We start from the raw sequence: 21,151 nt of genomic DNA on the forward strand, positions 1-21,151 counted from the left end.
CTCAACATAATAAAGGCCATATATGACAAACCCACAGCCAACATCATACTCAATGGACAAAAACTGAAACCCATCCCTCTCAGAACAGGAACAAGACAAGGGTGCCCACTTTCACCACTCTTATTCAACATAGTACTGGAGGTTTTGGCCAGAGCAATTTGGCAGGAAAAAGAAATAAAAGGAATCCAAATATGCAAGGAAGAAGTAAAACTCTCGCTGTTTGCAGACGACATGATCTTATATATAGAAAACCCCAAAGAATCCATAGAAAAACTATTAGAAACAATCAACAACTACAGGAAAGTTGCAGGGTATAAAATCAACATACATAAATCAGTAGCATTTCTATATGCTAACAATGAACTAACAGAAAAAGGTCTCAAGAACTCAATCCCATTCACGATCGCAACAAAAAGAATAAAATACCTTGGGATAAATTTAAGGAAGGAAGTGAAAGATCTATACAAGGAAAACTACAAGACTTTCTTGAAAGAAATCGATGACGACATAAAGAGATGGAAAGACATTCCATGAACATGGATTGGAAGAATAAACATAGTTAAAATGTCCATACTACCTAAAGCAATCTACAGATTCAATGCTATCCCAATCAGAATTCCAATGTCATTCTTTACAGAAATTGAACAAAGAATCCTAAAATTCATATGGGGCAACAAAAGACCCTGAATTGCTAAAGCAATCCTGAGAAAGAAGAACAAAGCTGGAGGCATCACAATCCCTGACTTCAAAACATACTACAAAGCTACAGTAATCAAAACAGCATGGTACTGGTACAAAAACAGGTGCACATATCAATGGAACAGAATTGAAAGCCCAGAAATAAAACCACACATCTATGGACAGCTTATCTTCGACAAAGGAGCTGAGGGCATACAATGGAGGAAAGAAAGTCTCTTCAACAAATCGTGCTGGGAAAACTGGACAGCCACATGTAAAAGAATGAAAATCAACCATTCTTTTTCACCATTCACAAAAATAAACTCAAAATGGATCAAAGACCTAAAGATTAGGCCTGAAACAATAAGTCTTCTAGAAGAGAATATAGGCAGTACACTCTTTAACATCAGCTTCAAAAGAATCTTTTCGGACACCATAACCCCTCACATGAGGGAAACAATAGAAAGAATAAACAAATGGGACTTCATCAGATTAAAGAGCTTCTTCAAGGCAAGGGAAAACAGGATTGAAACAAAAAAACAGCCCACTAATTGGGGAAAAATATTCACAAGTTATTTATCCAACAAAGGGTTAATCTCCATAATATACAAAGAACTCACACAACTCAACAATAAAAAATCAAACAACCCAATTACAAAAGGGGCAGGGGACATGAACAGACATTTCTCCAAAGAAGATACACGGATGGCCAATAGACACATGAAAAGATGCTCATCATCACTAATCATCAGGGAAATGCAAATCAAAACTACACTAAGATATCACCTTACACCTGTTAGAATGGCAAAAATATCCAAAACCAAGAGTGACAAATGTTAGAGAGGCTGTGGAGAAAAGGGAACCCTCATACACTGTTGGTGGGAATGCAAACTGGTGCAGCCACAGTGGAAAACAGTATGGAGATTCCTCAAAAAGTTAAGAATAGAAATACCTTATGACCCAGCCATCCCACTACTGGGTATCTATCCTAAGAACCTGAAATCAGCAATTCCAAAAGTTCCATGCACCCCTATGTTCATCGCAGCATTATTCACAATAGCCAAGTCATGGAACCAACCTAAGTGCCCAGCAACTGATGATTGGATAAAGAAGATGTGGTATATATATACAATGGAATACTACTCAGCCATAAAAAGGACAAAGTCGTCCCATTCACAACAACATGGATAGACCTTGAGGGTATTATGTTGAGTGAAATAAGCCAGACAGAGAAAGACGAACTCTGTATGACTCCACTCATAGGTGGTAGTTAACATATGGACAAAGAGAACTGATCGGTAGTTGCCAGGGGAAAGCGGGGTGGGCGGAGGGCACTAGGGGTGAAGTGGTGTACCTACAACATGACTAATAATGATGTACAACTGTAATTTCACAAGGATGTTAGCTTTCATAACCTTAATTAAAAAAAAAAAAGAAATAGGCACCTTCTAAGAAAAAAAAAAAAAAGAAAAGAAGTCTATTTTCATTCTCTCCCCTCAGAGTTTCTTTAATTGGCTTTAATCATGTGGAGTTTGAGTTTTCTTTCCCAGCCCATACACTCTGTATCTCTTTAGCCCCTCTTCCTATCTGCATTTTAGAAACCCTACTCTAACAATTCTGTAACTAGACATATGTCATGGTCAAATACGAAAACAAGATAAGGATTATTTGCATTTTGCAATGTTGGCCTCAAGATACCCAGGATTTTCAAGCCTTTATTTAAGTCCTAGGAACGCCCTGGATCAACTTCTTCCTGACACTATCTGTAACACCTACCACATCCCTTTCCTAGAGTGACATGATAACCTAGTCTGTCACATTATATGTGAAATTTATTTTTCCAAAAGTACCTTACATTACCTTGGCACTAACGCTAAACCCATTTGCTGTCATTCTGTTCCCATTCATGGCCTCTCTCTCATCAGGCCCAGAACTAACAAAACCCAAACAGCCTTCTCTTGGAATAGGAGTGTGAAAAACACTCTTAATCTAAGGCTGAAGCAGGAACAGATTGGCAGATGAAATCTAATTGAATCACCATAGGTTAGAGTAACACACGTGTGCCTAAAATTCTCTGTGGCAATAACCAATGGGGCTGATGGCCACCAACTGAGTGACCGATTTGAACTTCACTGGGATGCAAGAAAAACAGAAGTCTTTGTCTTGTCTCTGACTAGAGTGTTGAGTCTGTCTGGTGTGGTAAGTAGGTAGGTAAGCAGATGAAAGAAAATAATGAAGGCAGGGCAAGAAGGAGAGAAATGGACAGATGGGTATGGATGTGTGTATACATATATATGTATCTATGTACACACATAGATACATCTGTATACATATTCATGTCTCTTTCTATCAATTTACAAAGATATATCAGGATATACAAAGTAGTTCCAATTAAAGATACAGGTAACGTAAAGAAAAGACTGACTAACAGGATAGCTGGTATCTCGTCCCATCTCGGCCACGAACAATCTCAGTGACTTTGGACGAGCCACGCGTGTTGTGTGGTTTTCCAGTTTTCCCATTTGAAAATCGTCTCAGGTCCCTTTTCAGCTTGACAAAACTACGGACTATAGATAGCTGACAAGAGAGTGTCCAATATATTCCAGGGACACTGACGATGAAGCCTCCTACCATTTGTAAGCCTATGTTAGATAGGACTGAGTAATAAAAAGACACTCAACCCACCATTATTAGAATTCAAACTGTCGTAAACACGATGTTTAGTACTTTTGTGTGTCAACAGTCAGAAATTCAGGTTTACCCAGTACTATCGTTACCACCTTGCCCCCGTCTTTAATATTGTTGCTTTATCTTTCAATTCCACACCATTACTTATTTATGATTTTAGTCCTTCTAGTAAAGCCATCTTTACCTTGGCCCTTAGTTAAAGTACAACTAACTTCAAATTAAAAATGCAGATTATCACTTAAAAAAATTTTTTTAATGTCCAAAAAGAGCTTGTTCTGAATTTTCCATAAAGAGGAAATTACTACTTTTTGAATCTCACAGTTGAGCTGAGGGGTCTCACTAACCCAGTTTATTATCTCCAGGTAAATGAATCTCCCAAAGTGGGCCAAACCTGGAGGCACCTACAGACATGGGAAAGCATCCCATCAGACATTTAAGGAGCACGAGCTTCCCCTTAGGCTGCCCTCTGTGGTCCTCCCATATCCAGCCAGCATCTATGGCAGGAGGAGGTTGCAGAAACCCTGCCCTCACTTTAAATCTCTGAAAAAGCAGATATGTCTCTTTTCAAACACAATCTTAGACCACCAGGACAGAATCATCTGTTTTATTTCGCAGTTAAGTGAGGGCCCACTTGGAAGGATGATCTCTTGGCAAGGAGCCTCGCCCTTATCTCGCACTTCCAGGCATCCTTGAACAGGCCTGGCCTAAGGAGAGGGCTGGGCAAGTCACTCCCTCTACGCTAAAATACTAAAGGAAAGGGGTTATCTATTTGGATTCAAACACTATTCACAGTCTAGATTGGAGTCATAAGGTTCTTCAACAGACTTCAGTTTCTGTCTACAAGCTCTGGTAAAAATAAAAGTAGTTGACAAGTCTTAATCTGACTAGAGAAGACGGCAGCTGGGCTTGCTGTGCCCCTGCTCTAAATGGGTGCCAGCTCTGTCAGAGCAGCACTTTCTAGAATGGAAAAAAGGTAATAAATAAAATGCTACCAATGTTTCTATTAATTCTAAGCTACCTGGAGAGCACGCACCATTCCTCCATCCCTAAAAGATCCTTCTGTAAGGAACAGAAGGAGTTGATGATGCACAATATACCCACAGAGAGGACACACATTGAAAAGGAACACTGCTCGCCTAAAATACCGCACACCCTCATTACACAGAAACGAAGCATAAAATGTTAGAATCCCTCAGTGTGACAGAGGGCCACAGCGAAATGCTGAAACGTGTTAGGAAAATCCCCAGCAGCTGTTCAGCAGTTCCCTTACTTTCCAGAAATTCTATAAATACTCTTCCAGGTCACAAAGACTTCAATAAAGCTCCCTATTTCAATGTCTCCACCTACCAATTTTCTGAGAATTACATGCTTGGCCAAATTAATGTACAGCGGGGGAAGTACCATGTCAAGGCAGGGTTCCTCAACCCCGGCTGATAAACTCAGTGTTCAGACAAACGCCTGATGAATGAGCAGCTTCTGAGGCATTACGACAAGAATCCATCATTCTACTTAAACAAGGTAGGCCCCCCCCACACACAGATTATAAGGGATTCCATTTCTTTTTCAGAAAGTTCGAGACAAAAGTGAAGGAGTGACGTTAATAAACACTGAACATCAAATTCCAAGTTTCAAAAGAAACTCTTAAACCAAGTAGCTCGCTCAGCTTAAAACAGAGTCCTGAGGAAGTTACATAATAACCAGGAAACTATAAAAGATGATCTCTGCCACATTTTAATTTCCCTTTGTGCCCTGAAAGAATTAACTGGTAAAGATAAGGAAACAGTCATTAGTGCTGTAATATGATCAGACTGAGAAATAGTACTTTCTTGAGATACCAGGCAAAGGAAATCCATAGAACAGATACATCAGCTTTGAGAGAATTAATTAGTAAAACGGGGTGGGGAGCTGTAATGACTCACCAATAGGTGTCTGAAAGCATATAGAGCCTCGGATTTAAAGGTGATATTCCCTTATGCACACCAAGGTGTGCAGCCGAAGTGCAAAATAATGTAAAACAAAGAAAAGTCAGCACACAATGAAATATCGCCATCAGGAGCATTCCGAGAAACACTTACATCTCACATAGAAAATTAAGTCTCAACTCCAGAAGAGGAAAAATAAACATCTATAACCTTACCTTTGCCAAGACTTTGGATGCAGCCAGTTTTTCTCAGGCTCTTTGAATTAGCAGAAGAAGTTTCCCGAAGTCAGGGTCTGTATCCACATCCACGGACTCGCTCCTCTTTCTGCCCATGGTAAGGCAGGAAGCAGCGTCTACCACTTCAAATGCTCAGCCGTTAAGAGCTAAAAACAGATTGTGTGCAATGCTGGATGTATTTTTGTCTGCTAGCTACACACCCTCATCATGTTCAATTTTTTCCATTGGTGGAAGAGAATGATGCAGACTTAACCAGAAAGTGGTTTTCCACGGGCTGCCTGAAGCAATCAGCCAGGACAGCCTGCCATCACGCCTCGGAGCCGCGGGGCTCGCCCATGACTGCGCTGCTGTTGACGTGCATTCCAGAACTACCACCAAAGTCCCATAGGAACTCGGTTCCAAAGTCTGCTGAATAAAGGTTTACTCACTCAAAGAGAGCCTCAGCTGCTTTTTCCAGCCTTTTAGCAGCAAGAATACACACCTACCATCCTTGGGTTTAGAGAGTAGTAAACATTCCGTCTCCTAAACCGCAGCTGGAATGTTACGGTCATAAAAACCCTGCCTCCAGAGCAGCCCTTTGCAATAATTTTGTGATGTGCAAAATCTCGGGTGTACACTCACTCTATGTTCCTTGCCGGAGTTATTTCATTTTTAAGTTCGCTGAGCTACCGTGCCGCACCTTGGAAGTCCTTGTCATCCCAACAGGTCAAAGTTTTATCAAAAATATGCATTCAATTGCCTTTCAAAAAAGTGACAGACAAGAAGTTCAAGTGTTTTTAAGGCTTGCTGTATTTTTTGATGAAAGACCTTCAATTTAAAGTATGCCCAAAAGATAAAGCAACACTTTCAGATCAGTTTATATTAGTTATTGGGGAGGGAGTGCTGGATGGGAAATTATATTCTATAGAAGAAAACAATCTAAGCAGAAGTTTTCAAGTTATCCTGGACAAACACGTGACGACAGTTTGTTAAGGTAATATTTTCATTTTTCAAAAAATGTGAATGGATGTATATATGTAACAGACATGATTCTTAATATTAAAGACCAGATTCTACTTTAGACATACAAGCTTTTAATTCCTTATCTTACAGGAAAAATGAATTGTTACATACACACACATGCAACTACATATATGTTACACACACATGTACACGCACACAGATTTTTTTTTCCATATAGTTTCCACGTAGTTAATACTTTCTTAAAAGTAAACTTTCTAATTTTAATTGGCAGATAATAAGAGCCATTACGTAAGATCGTCACTCCAGTTGTTATACAAACTAGTCTAGCCTCTGCAAAAATTTAAATTAGTGAACACGGAACAAAGGAATTTTTAGTGCTGGTGAAGTACACCTCAAAAATTGCCTATCTCAATCCCCTCACTTTACTTGCTCAAGGTCACACGGCTAGCCAGCAGCAGGCAGCAGAGCCAGGCCATGTCACTCAAGAGACCACAATCCTCAGGACTGAAGTCAGAAGGTTGCCACGGAAGCCAAATCACATCACAGAAAACATGGGAATTCCCAAAATGTTAATGTGACGTGTGTGTGTATTAAAAAACACCCTGAGTAAACACGGAAGAAGAAAGAACGCTAAGTCATTGAACTCCTGCTCCTTTAGACCCAGCAGCATCACTTCTGTTACTAAAGAAAAAAATAAAATATAAACCAGCATAAAATAAGCATATGTCTTCCATATACCCTTGAGACAGAAGAACCACTTCTTGACACGTAGGGGAGGGGGGCATTATGTCAGAAGGAAGCAGGAAATTGAGAGAGAGATGCTCCTGGGAGTGAAAAGAGCATGAAAAGAACAATTAACAGCACAGAAAGATTTGCATGCCCCCGTTCTATTCCTGCTTCCAGACTTTCTAAGACAATTCTGATCTTTTGATACTTTTTATACGTAGATCTCTCTACGCCAGAAATGCCTTCAAGACTGAATTATCTCCAACATGCCTCAGACTCTTCCAATGGGCTTGCATCATCTGGCTCCATTTTTTATCACTGAGGTCACCCAAATAACTTTAGTTCTATGAATTTATAATGTCACTTGGGGTTTCAAACTATGTAAGATTTTTCAAGTTCTTTAGACTTTGCCTAACTCAGTAAAATACTCTCAATGTAGTACTCCATCCTAAAATTACAAAACCCAGCATATTTCCAAATCGTAAAACTAGACGCTAGCTTTCTAATGCTTCATCCTGAGATAATAATATAACAGGACATATGTGTTAACAGGCATCTAAAATTAAATTCGTTGGCAAAGATCTCCAAGAATTATGTAAATTACTACTTAAGAAGTATTCTATCCTCAAACATACAATGCAAAATGACATATTTAAAAGCAAATATAGCAAATGTTAACAACTATAGAATTCACGTGGTGGGGTTATTGTTCCCTGTACAATTCTTTCCACTGTTCTATATTTTTGCAAATTTTTAAAATACAAAGTTGGGGGGAAATGGCGGGTACCCACATACACACACACACACACACAAAGTCAAACTCATAGAAATAGAGAGTAGAAAAGCAGTTGCCGGGGCTGGGGTGTGGGGGAAATAGGGAGAGGTTGGAAAAAAGGTACAAATTTTCAGCAATAAAATGAGTAAGTTCTAAGGATCTAATGTGAAACATAGCAACTATAGTTGATAGCACTGTATTGTATCATTGAAATCTGCTGAGAGTAGAACTTAAAAGTTCTCACCAAAAAAAAAAAAAGAAATATGTGAGCTGATGGATGCATTAATTAACTAGATGGTGAGAATCCGTTCACAATGTGTATGTATATCAAATCTCCACGATGCATACTTTAAATATCTTACAATTTTATATGTCAATTATATCTCAATAAAGTTGAAATTTTTTTAAAAACACCATGTGTTTACTATATGCCTAGTTAAGACTAAGCAAAAATTTTTGCTAACTTGATTGTAATCAAGGACATGAATATCTTCCATCTCACTATCACCTGACAAATCATAATTAATAAAAAATAGGCCGCAGGGAGTAGCGGAAATATCATAGGCTTCAAAACCAGTAGACCTGGGTAGCAATTCATCTCCTAGTAACTCAGAAGCCTTCCAAATCCCATTATCTTTATCATAAAATGGAGCTGATAATAATAATGCCTATCTCAAATAAAAATATAAATAAGGATGTGCTAGCCTATAAATAGTTATAAAAAATGACATTAAAAATACAATTTTTAAAGTAGTATGAGCTGTCAGAAATAATCTCTCTGCTTAAAATTCAAGAAACTCAACGCCTTCCATAGTCTTCACTTTTGAGGTCAAACACAATGGTATGGAAAGAATACCCGCCAAGCATCATTCTTGATTGGTAATCTATAGTCACTTCTAAGGGCTTCATCTGGTAAATATATATATATATATATATATATATATATATACACACACATATATATAATAGTAATAATAACAAATAAAGGTTAAAAATATAAATTACTTTTATCCAAACAGGATTGCAAAAGATTAAATAAATCTCTCACAAAGATAAACTTCCACCTTTGATGAAATTACACAAATGAGCTCATGTGCTAAAAAGAGCTGTGGTCTGCTGTTTCCGATGGAAAAGCAATTCTTCAAATAATGTGTGCTAAAAAACATGGAACTGGAGTAATATTGCAAAAATATCCTAGAGGAAGGCAATACTAGAGGAAAATGAAGCACGCAAATTAGTCATGTGAAAATCCTAAAGTCCACAGAATATTACTGGGAAAGGCAACTTTGTTCCTCACTTTATCAGAAGGCACAAATCTAGCAGGTCTGTTTCTGAAACCAAATGCTTCCAAGTTGGTCCAGAGAATAGAGTGAGAGCATGCATGGCTGGCCTCCACATCCAAACCTGCCATGGTTTGAAGGTTTTACCTCCCAGAGGTTTTACCTTACCAGCGTGGTGTGACGCTGAGAACCCACACAAATGTACAACTGACACCTGCAATTCATGTGTCACCTAGTCACTGTTCCCAGGGGGCCAGCAAAACAGCTCAGAGCCCAGGCTTTAGGGTCCCTCTGCCCTGATCTCAGGCCCTGCTATGTGACACTGGACATGTCACTTAACTACTCAGCTTCTTAATCTGTAAAATGGGGATAACATTATCTCGCAGGGATGTTGTAAGCATTAAGTAAAATAATACATGCAGATTGTTGAACACAAGGCCTGCCTGTGAATGCAAACTCCATAAAGCAGAGATCTTGTTAAAAGTGTTTACTGTTAAGTCTAGCACTTTAGAAAAGTGCCGGCACATGGTGCATACCCCATAAATATCCGTTGAGTGAATGAGTGAATGAATGAATGATTGGGAGATGACAGTGATGGTGGCGGTGGTGGAGAATGTGAAAAGAACCACATCTGTTGCAGTCTACATCTTCGTGCCAGAAGCCTCTAGAACTCCTTTAAAATAAGCCACCCCTCGTGTTATCAATGCCCACTGAGCAAAACTTTCAGAGTTTCTGCTTAAAACTCCCCGGCTGTTTTCCTGTAGCGATTCACATTCCAGGCTGCTTCGGCCTCACGAAAATGCCTGAACAGAACACAGCCATGTATCTTTAAAATCAATAGTCAATTTTAAGATAATTCAAAATGCAATACCAGCACAGTACTTTAAACCCACAGCAAATCTAAATTTCATAATACAAGCTTTTTCTAAGCGTTTCAAAGGTGTCAAACACGCAAAAAAAAATTTTAATGGAGTCAATTATCACAAAAATGAGATATTTTATGGCATAAATATTTATAAAGTCCAAGTGGTACCCAAACATTGCATAACAAGCAAGCCCCAATAATTTAACCAAATGGCCAGTTAATTAATTTTGCAAGAATGAGCAAATATGAAGTAACATAAAAATTAAGATTTAAAACAAATTCTTAATAAAAGTTTTCCTTTAAAGGGACTTCTTTCTGCAGGTCATTCTATCCAAATGAAATACACTTTGACAATTGACAAGTACTGATAATGTATAAAATCCTAAATGTCGAAGTTAAATAGAACGCATTATAATAAGTAACAGGTAATATTTTGGTATAAATGATAAAATCTGTATTAAAGGGAGTGCAGACTGGTGCAGCCACTATGGAAAATAATATGGAGATTCCTCAAAAAATTAAGAATAGAACTACCATATGATCCAGCTATTCCACTGCTGGATATTTATCTAAACAACTTGAAAGCACAAATGCATAAAGATACATGCACCCCTATGTTCATTATAGCACTGTTCACAGTAGCCAAGACTTGGAAGCAACCTATGTGCCCATGAAGGGACGAACGGATAATGAAGATGTGGTATATATACACAACGGAATACTACTCAGCCATAAAGAACAATGAAATCTTGCCATTTGTGACAACATGGATGGACCCTGAGGGTATTATGCTAACCGAAATAAGTCAGATGGAGAAAGTCAAATACCATATGATCTCACTCATAAATAGAAGATAAAAACAACAACGGACAATCATATAGAGACAGAGATTGGATTGGTGGTTACCAGAGGGAAGGTGGGAGGGAGGAGGGCAAAAGAGGTGATTAGGCACACGTGTGTGGTGATGGATGGAAATTGGTCTTTGGGTGGTGAACATGATGTAATCTACACAGAATTCAAAATATAATGATGTGCACCTGAAATTGACATAATGTTATAAACCAATGTTACCACAATAAAAAAAAGAAAGAAAATTTAAAAACAAAAACATATATACAAAAATAATTAATTTTAAAAAAATTCTGTATTAAAACTCATACTACAAGGGGCCAGCCTCTGGCTGAGTGGTTAATTTTGCGTGCTCCGCTTCAGTGGCCCAGGGTTTCACCAGTTCAGATCCTGGGCACTGACATAGCACCAGTCATCAGGCCATGCTGAGGCAGCATCCCACATAGCAGAACGAGAAGGACCTACGATTAGAATATATACCTATGTACTGGTGGGAATTGGGGGAGAGGAAAAAAAAAAAAAGAGGAAGATTGGCAACAGATGTTAGCTTGGGGCCAATCTGAAAAAAAAAAAATCATGCTACCAAAAGGAAAACTACAAAATGAGTTTGAGCTAAGGTAAAATAAAAGTTTTCAGTAGAAATAATCGTTTACGAAATATGCTTATAAAATTGTGGCTTTTACTAGCCACTAGACACATCTGTTTACAACATTTTTTAAGGGTTATATTGGAACATTTAGGGAAGTACAAGTAATCTTCTCCGAACAAAATGCAATTAAAAAGTGTTATATTCAGCCTCTGATTCCACTCACAATATTTCCTTTTTATGGACTGAAGTGAAGCTGTTTAAGCTAAAAGGTTCCTAATCAGTTTAATTCAGAGAATAATTGAATCTGGGTTTTTGAAGGGACCGCGGAGGTCGTCTGTCTGGCCCGATCTTGCTTCTAATTGGAGAACCTCCCGTGGTATCCTGACAGATGGGCCCTCTCTTCTGTCTAAATACGCTGACTGATGGGAAGTTCACAGCTCTATTAGGGAGCACATTCCATGGTGAAATACCCAATTGATAGATGAGAACTCCTTCCAGGGACTTTAAATCAGCCATCCTAACAATTCCGCTAATTAAGTTTAGTCTTTCCATCACTATCAACGCACTTCCCGCTCCTCTCTGCCACCCAATCATCCTACAAACAACGGAAGTCAATTTTTATGGTTCTTCCCTGCTCTCTCCTTCCCTTCGAGTTTATCTTCACAAAGAAGCCAGAACCACCCTTGTAAAACAGAATAAACAAACCAACCAGATTATGTTTTGCCCTTAAAATCAAATGCACACAGAAAAGAGTCCTAAGATTTCAGTCTGTGCCTTAGCGGGCTATGACCGTAACTCTCTTGGCAACCCCAGTCTGAGAAAACGAGGTTACAGGCCCTTATCTGTTTGGTACCAGAAAGTCTAAGGAGTTTTGGGGTCCCCTGGAGAAGGCAGAATGGAACCTAATTCCAGAGTCCACACGCAAGCGCAGATTATACACTGTTCCCATGTCACGGAGCCAGGAGACCCAACAAGTGATCTTAAGGAAGGTGACAGAGATTGCTGCTGAGAGAGAACAAATGGCCTTAAATAAAAGCAAAAGAGTTGTCTCTGAACACGGAGGGAAAATTTTACTGTCCGGATTGGCGACCACACTCACATACCTTCAAGGCTGTTTAAAATATACTCACACACCTTCAAGGCTGTTTAAAATATATGAATGAAGCAGGCTGGGGTGCTGTGTTCTTACGAAACAGAGACCACTTGATTGCAAATTAAACTTGTACGAGTATTCTTCAGCACACACAAAAAACCTCTGGTTCCATTTCTCTTGAAATATGAAACTCTACAGAAAGATCTTTGGTTTTTCCACGACTAATGCAGAAGTAGATAAAAAGTTCTTGATTTTCTCCTAATTCTACTATAAGAAAAACAACTTAAGTAAATGAAAAATAGCAACTGACACTCAGTGTTGGGGAGACTGAATGAAGTGGCAGGGACTGTGGGAAACTGGCCCATCCAAAACTCATCCAAAAGGGCCACCAGCCACTCAGTTCCATTGCCACCTGGGAATGCAGAACCCAATGTTGCCAGAGGAAACAAATTTTTAAGAAACACTCATGCTGCTTTTATGTAAAATTTTCATTTTAAAGGTAGGTAACTAATTTACATATCCTTAAAACACTTGTCAGGGACATATTTTGCCAGCCCAACAAAGCTTTTCCACAACCCAGAAGCAGCTGGAAGGTCACCAGTTTGTAACCTCGGATGCAAATGATAAAACAGGAACATTTTAAATCTTGAATTTTTTAAATTTAATTTAATTTTTTTTTTTGCTGAGGAAGATTCACCCTGAGAAACATCTGTTGCCAATCTTCCTTTATTTTATACGTGGGTCACCACCACAGCATGGCTGAAGAGTGGTGTAGGTCTGTGCCCAGGATCCAAACCCATGAACCGGGGCTGCTGAAGTGGAATGCGCCAAACTTAACCACTACTCTATGGAGCTGGCCCCCAAAAATATTTTAAAAGACACCAATCAGCAGTCCCAACTCCCTGACTTCAGAAAGCTAAATCCTGGGTCTCTAGGGACATACGTCTCTACACAACCACATCTGGCCAAGATAACCAGATGTACAGGCAGGATTTGGGGAGGGAGCTGCATACACAGAAGAGGCACCGTAAAGGACCACACAGCCACGGCCCCCACCTTCCTGGTGAGCAGAGGAATCCTTTCTACCTAGCTCCTGACCCGCAGCCAACCAGCCTCCAGACACCACAACCGCCCTGGGAAGTTCAATACCCCGCAGGGCCACCCCTCCCACTTCCCACAGCTCCTAAGGAAGTCCTTCCTCACATGAAGCCCAAAGTGGCTTCCTTCTGCTGTCACTCACGGGTCCCAACTAGTGCTTCCCTTAGGAGCTGCTCAAGCTTCTGATCAAGCTCATTGTCCCTGCTCCCTTTCACGCAACATACTCTCTAATACATCAGGACAGGCATTAAGCTCCCTACTAAGCTTACTACTTTCCAGGCTGAATATTCTGTTCCCTTCATCATCATGAAAGGACGTGACTTCCAAACACTCCTCACCATGATCACTTTCCTCTGGATAATCAATATCCTTCTTAAATCTAAGGCCTGGAAGGAAAGGAAGAAGGAAACAGAATTCTAAAGCACTGTGCCAGGGTGCTATATATTTTCATATTTCACTCTCATAGCAATCTTCTTTCATCTGTGTATTATTCACTACTTTGCAGCTGAAGGAGGCTAAGGAAAGTCATTTGCTGAAGATCACAAAACTAGGATGACCAAAAAACTTAAACCAAGTCTATCTGATAGCAGAGAGACGACGGCCTTGCTCTCCATATGGAAAATGGCTTATTTACAATGTTTCATCATTATTATAACTTATTAAAATTACAAATAATATAAGCAAGTCTATTCTTTCTAGTGATCTCAGGAATGGACAGCTGTTTTCATCTGTGTCATGTGAAAACAAATTCTCAAAGTTGCATCCACTTTATGAACCGTATCCAAATGCAAGATTTTTAAACCTCGTTGATGTAGTGAATATATAAAAATCTGAGAATATACTAATAAAATAGAAATGTATATAACACACATATTAACATACCTAGTCATAATCACTCTATAAGGAAAATGCTTTTATTACCCCCATTTTACAGAAGAAGAAACTGAGGCACCAAGAGGTTAAATAACCTGCCCAAGGTCACTGAGCCAGGAAATATCGGAGACAGGAGTCAAACAACTCAGGCAGTCTGACTCCAAAAACATCTAGACTTTAGGCTTTTCAATTAGGTGTATTTCAGTCACAATTTTTTAACTTCATTAAAGCATAAATAAAATACCTCCCTGAGGCTAGATATTTCTTTTGAATATTCTAATATAGACAAAAGTCAGTCAACACAAAACTTACCAATTATCAAAATTTCTAACTTTAATATGTACTATATTTGCAAATAAACTCAGAAATGTTAGAAAACTTCCTGTTCACATGGAATATAATGACAAACTTGATAATTCTGTGACGGAACAATTCACATTTTTAAAAACTATTACCCAGACAAATCAAATCTTCAACATCTCCTGCAGTGTGAACAAACTTCTCACCATATGACACCGAGCAACTCACACAGTGAGCTTCATTTAACTGTTGCATGCATTACGAATTCAGTCAGAAAATACCATCTGTTGTGCACCAGGGGCTGTGGGGCTGCGTGAGGAACAGGACAGACAAGTGTCCTGTCGTTATGGACCTTCTCCTCCAGTGACACTGGAGCTGAACCACAGACCCATAAATAAATACACAAAGGAGCAAACTATCAGGTAGAGACAAGCACTTGCAGAGAATTAAAATAAGTGACTTGGTGGCAGGTGGCTGGGTGGCTACTTTAGATTGGGTGGTTGGAGGTGGTCTCTTGGAGGCAGGACCTTGAGCTGAGATCCAGAGGGCATGAAGCAGCCCAGGAAAGACAGGACGAACTGCTGCCTGGAAAGGGTATGCTCGTGCCTGTGTGCTGCAGCAAAGCAAGGTGGACTGCAGACACTGCAAACGTTTCCAGGGAATTCCTTGCAACCAATCCAAACACAGCTTTGGGAACGAGTCAGCAGTCCTGCTGTGGTACTTAACCTGCAACGCCAATACAGCTGCGAGTAAAACGCCCCAGTCACAAGGAAACAGCCTTGACATCACAGCTGGAACCTCACCTTTCCTCAGTGGTTTCTTAGCATCCAAGTCTCCTGAGCTTACCTGATCTTACAACCAGAAATTACCTCCTCTAGAGCTGTTCTTCAGCAGGAGGTCCTAGCTGGTCTGGAGTTCAAGGATGTGCTCTAACAGTATTTGACATGGAAAGAGATGGAAATCAATGCTTCCCAGACTGCAACTTCTCCACCCAGGCTCCCAGAGAGGAGGGATGCATAGTTTCCCAGCATATCAGATCAAAGTGTGTTTGTAATAAGCCACTCAGATTTGGTACCCCACTGCCCGCAGGAACCTCAATTACCAGCACCTGAGGAATCCACATTGGCTTTTCCCACTCAGGTCCACAAACAAAGATCAGTTAACAGAGTTACATGGGCAATAGACACGTAAGAAATACAGACTGAAAGACAATAAATCTTTGAGATGTACAAGTGCCATGAACTTACCCCTGGAGGAAGTGTGGATGGCACTTAGTCTAATCACTCATTTATCCAGAATGAGCTGGCTGAAGAGGTGACTTTGTAATTCAACCACAGAGCCCTGGCAAGAGAAAACAAACACACAGAGGTGGTGAGAAATAACTTTTCAAAATTAGAATTTTGTAATGAAAGCTCAATTTCTCAGCATTCTGCTATATCTTGGGCTTGATACGAAAAGGGAGAATCTGAAAGAAAAACCAAGGGTTAAGTGACTAATTATAAGGGAAATATGAAGGTCTTCCCACATTCTAATTGGAGAAGCAAGTCTACAGCTTCAGCCTATAACTTCGTATGGCCAAGTCATTTCATAGATAGGTCTATGGAGGAGGGAAGGAAGGGAGGGAGAAAGAGAGGGAGACAGAGAGAGAGCAGGAGGGAGGAGGAGGAGGAAGAGGAGGAGGAGGTGATGGACAGTTGGATGGATGGATACATGGATGGATGATTAGATAGACAGACAGAGCGAGCCTACTGTGATCAAGCCACTACTCCAGATGCTGAGGATACAGCAGTGAATAAGAGAGAAAGTCTCTGCTCTCAATGAGCTTCATTCAAATGGGAGGAAGCAGTCAAATCAAATAGGTAAATAAACAAATAAGAAAAATATCCTAGAGTGATACATGCAATGCAGAGACATAAAATAAGATGATGAGATGGTGAGTGACAAGTGGCTGATTTAAATTGGCAGATCAGGAAATGGCTCTCTGAGATGGCAACTAGGCTGAGATATGAATGCTATTTCAAAGTTAGGGAAATGATCCCCCAGGCACAGGGACCAGCCAAGACCCCAATAAGAACCAGCGCGTTAAGGATAGTTATCATGGATTGTGGGGCAGAATCCAAATGCAAGTAAGTTGACTCAAAGGATCAAAATTTTGTTACTTATTAAGCAGGTGGTTTCTGGGTCCGTTCACATTATGGAGAATACTAACTTCCTCCTGTGTTTGATACACTGCCCAGTGATATATCCAAACTCACAGCACCATTAGTCAACACACCAGAAAGTACCTCCCTTTTCTTTCATTACTTAAAATGTGAAACAGATTGCTGTCAGAGAGTGAGACTTGTCTTCTTAGAAGACATTATTTCACCTCTGCTATGTACACTAGATACTGTGTTATGATAATAACTGTGTACTCTGGGTCACAGTCCTTGATAAAGAATCCAGACTTTGGAGTCAAAAGATCAGGGTTCAACCCCCAGCTTCCCCATGACCACCTGAGTGAGATCAGCCTGGTTATTTCAACTGTCTGAGCTGCTGGTTTCTTGAACTATAAAATGGAAATGATATTATCTACTTTGCAGAGTTATTCTATGTATTGAATGGGATAACGCACATAAAATACTTAATAAAGGGGTTGAAACATGTGAAATGCTCAAAGTAGCAATAAAGTATTATTATTGTAAACAGTCACTATTGGGAAAGGCGCGATTAGAGCAATGGTCCACGCTACAGAAATACATGCACATAACCAGACAAAGCAGAGACGACAATTTTCATTTATAGGATCATAGAATATCCTCTGGGTGCACCTTCAAAAACCAGCCCAACTCCCTCTCTCTACAGGTGAAAATTTAAAGCTAAATGAAGCAGACATGCCCAAGGTGACATAACTGATTCAAAGAACATTTTAAGAAACCTGACATATTTGGTTAAGAATGCCTGACTTATAAGATAAATCCCACACAGACATAAATTTTTAATTCACTTTGTAACTATCCCAGTATGGACAAGAAAATATTTTCAAATGGTAGGAATGGGAAATTGAACAAGCTTCAGGGGACTCAAAGCCAAGAATTGTCAAATTTTACAGATGACCTGACAGATGGTTACTTACTAACCAAAACGAAAATATATAAGATCTACCACATTTTAATTTCTCCAGTGATAACAACAGATATTGAGTCTCAAGCACCTACTATGTGACAGAAGCTTTCCATACATTCATTCTGAATTTTTGGCCATTTTATGAGTGTGACAGTTTTTTATTCTCTATGCCTTTGCATATACTGTTCCCTGCTGGGAATGCCTCCCTGGAGAACTCCTAATTACCCTTCAAGACCCAGATTAAGTGTCTCCTCTTCTGTGAAGCCTTCCCTGACCTCCTACCTTCCATGAAGTGTTATCACTCTCTCCTTCACCTCACCACTCTGGCCAGTATAGGCAACTGCATTGCAATAATTACTTTTTCACTTATTTTCCTCCTTTACTAGATTTTGATTGCTTTGAAAGTAGAGGACTCATCTTACTTATCTTTGTTTTCCTGATGTCTAGCACAAGGCCTTACACACGGGTGCTTAATAAATGCATGATGAATGGACCAACGGAAGAACTGATGCATCAAATTGTTAACACAACATGATTTAATTTTAGACTAGCCTGCTTTTCCATCACATGACTATGACATATTACAAATGAAGGGGAAGTTACAGCTTATCTACTGTCATCGTTAATGTCATGTGTCAACTTGGCTAGGCTGTAGTACACAACTGTTTGGTCAAACACCAGTCTGGATGTTAGCATGAAGGTATTTTTAAGACGTGATTAACATTTAAATCACTAGACTCTGAGTAAAGCAGATTACCCTCGATAACGTGGGTGGGCCTCATGCAATGAGTGGAAGGCCTTAAGAGCGAAGACTGAGATTTCTCAGTTAGGATATTTTTCTCAGGTTTGAAGAAGGAATTCTGCATCTAGACTGCAGCATGGAAACCCTGTCTGACTTTTCAGCCTCCTGCCTTGCAGAATTTGGACTCAAGACTGCAACATCAACCTTTGTCTGAATTTCCAGTCAGTGGGCCTGTCTTATGGATTCCAGCCTTACCAGCACCCACAATAATGTGAAACAATTCCTTAAAATTTCTCAATAGATAGATAGATAGATAGATAGGCAGGCAGGCTCCTGTTGATTCTGCTTCTCTGGAGAATCCTGATTAATATGACCACTAATCATATTGAATTGAAATGATTTTGGGCAGGATTACAGAATGTTTAAGTTGAGGGTACACTCACTTCAACGCTGTTCATTTTGCCGATGAAGAAAGCGAGGCCCAGAGAGGATAAACTAGACTGGCCGCATAGACAGTGGCAAAAACTGGGACTGCAACTCAAATCGCCAAACAACAGCATCAGCCCTGTTTCAGAACAAGTGACAGTGGTTTGTCCCAGTGACGGATCAGTGGTTGCCCAAAGTGCTCTTCCTTGGATCCTGGTGTCCTGTTCACAACATTTTCCACTTCCCGTGTGTATTCCAGGGCCACGTGAACAATTAACTTTCAACTAGTTGGAAGGACTACGACCCATTTTCAGCAAGTGGATATTCTCTCAACAGTGTAGACTAGGTTTAGCTGTCAACGAATGCCATGATTTAAGGTGAGTGAACAATGGGACAGGGGCTGCAATACCCCGTGACTATAGAAAGATCTAACGGGGCCCATTGTGTATTGAAGTCTGAGATTCAAGGCCGTGCTGGGTAAACCACACCTATAATAAAACTCTAGCATCTCTGTGTTTTTAGTCAGACCAAGAGTGTGCTTGCATCTATAACAGCACACAGGTACCATGTGTGGACAGAGTCATCAATCAATAGATTTCACTCACGCTCCCTTCAGCATGAAAACCAGCCAGGCCTGGAGCCTCTGAGCTTGCCTGCCACCATGACATCATTTTAATTCAACATGACTACATCTTACATTTTTCTCCCTTGAGTTCGGGATAAAAAGCCCTTCGATTTTACAGTCCTGACGATTCTGCCCCCACACCTTCCCTAACAGCTGAATGTAACTGGACCTTCAGCTACAGCACAGTTAAAAAAAAGGAAGGCCACACCGCAAGAAAGGCTAGCACATTAATCAATGTGGAAGCCTACTGTCGAGTCCTGGACTAAGTTCACAGCACCCAGTGTTTATAAAACTCTCAGTGCTGGGCGACACAGTGAGAGCCTGCAGCCTTCAACACAATTCCCAACGCAGGTCAAGGAGAAATTGCTGGGGAAGAGAAAGATAAAGTCACCACTTAACCCATGCCCTTCCAATACGCCCCCTCCACCCCAACTAGGTAAAAGGAAGGCATTTCTCACTGAGAAATTTCTCTCTCAAATTCTCGCCTTCTTCAAATTAAATCCCCTTGGTAATCTCCCATCTCTCTGAATAAAAAACTGTTTTAAAGTTTCTGGGTTTACTCTAGCCTTGCTATCAGCTAGGCAGCTTATCAACTCAGAGACTCAACTCAACATCTGTAGTAACACTAGACAGAAAGTGGGAGGTTTTCCAGGAGCCATTTCTGTGGGGGAGAGAAATGCGACTCCGGTCTCCATTTACCCCTCATGTGACCCGGGTGTGTACCATGTGACTGAGCCCCTCCAGAATCTCCGTTCACAGGTGGATTATTTATTATCTCAGTCTCTTGGCCATAGAGATGTCAGAGCCGTAACAAACAAAGCTCTCTGTGACTCTTCCTCGCGACATGAGGTAAGACGGATCATGATGTACTGTACGCCTTCATTAAATATCAACTGTCATCAGCCTCTTGGTGAAACTAACACACTGTGTCTGCACAAAGAGCTAATGGATCAGATGCTTAGCCAAAGAAGCAGTCTTCCTTAACAAAAAAAGACCGTAGAGATGCCCGGTAGACTATGGGATGTCAGAGAATCGATGACAAAGGGACGACTGATTACAATGAAAATAGGAAGTTTTAGTCTATCCCAAATGGTAGAGTTTTATACACACAGAGCACAGTACTTACTGCTGACTATGAACCAAGCTACAGCAAGGTCCTTGTTATTTATAAAATAGTTCATGTGAAACACCAAAAAAAAAAATCAATGAACAGCTAGAAACAGAACAAGGCATATCCATATGGCCCACTGTATTCCCTAGGCTGGCTTCTGTTTAGAATTCATCCTCCCTAGGATTCCTACAAAGTTCACGTATCCAG

The 21,151-nt window shown here is 40.1% G+C and overlaps 1 protein-coding gene across 3 annotated transcripts in view; it reads right to left on the reverse strand.

Annotated features, from left to right (window-relative positions):
• Window positions 1-21,151, reverse strand: part of TIAM2 (TIAM Rac1 associated GEF 2) — a 227,319-nt gene that overhangs the window by 124,119 nt on the left and 82,049 nt on the right. For 2 of the 3 annotated variants that reach the window (XM_070485557.1, XM_044761780.2), the window contains exon 2: window positions 16,183-16,276. The gene's annotated coding sequence lies outside the window, so the exon portion shown is untranslated. Of the gene's footprint in view, window positions 1-5,503; window positions 5,642-16,182; window positions 16,277-21,151 lie in introns of those variants that run through there. The other variant, XM_044761782.2, reaches the window with a different exon arrangement.

Source organism: Equus asinus, chromosome 1 (genome assembly GCF_041296235.1).
Source record: "Equus asinus isolate D_3611 breed Donkey chromosome 1, EquAss-T2T_v2, whole genome shotgun sequence".
NCBI classification, from domain to species: Eukaryota; Metazoa; Chordata; class Mammalia; order Perissodactyla; family Equidae; genus Equus; species Equus asinus.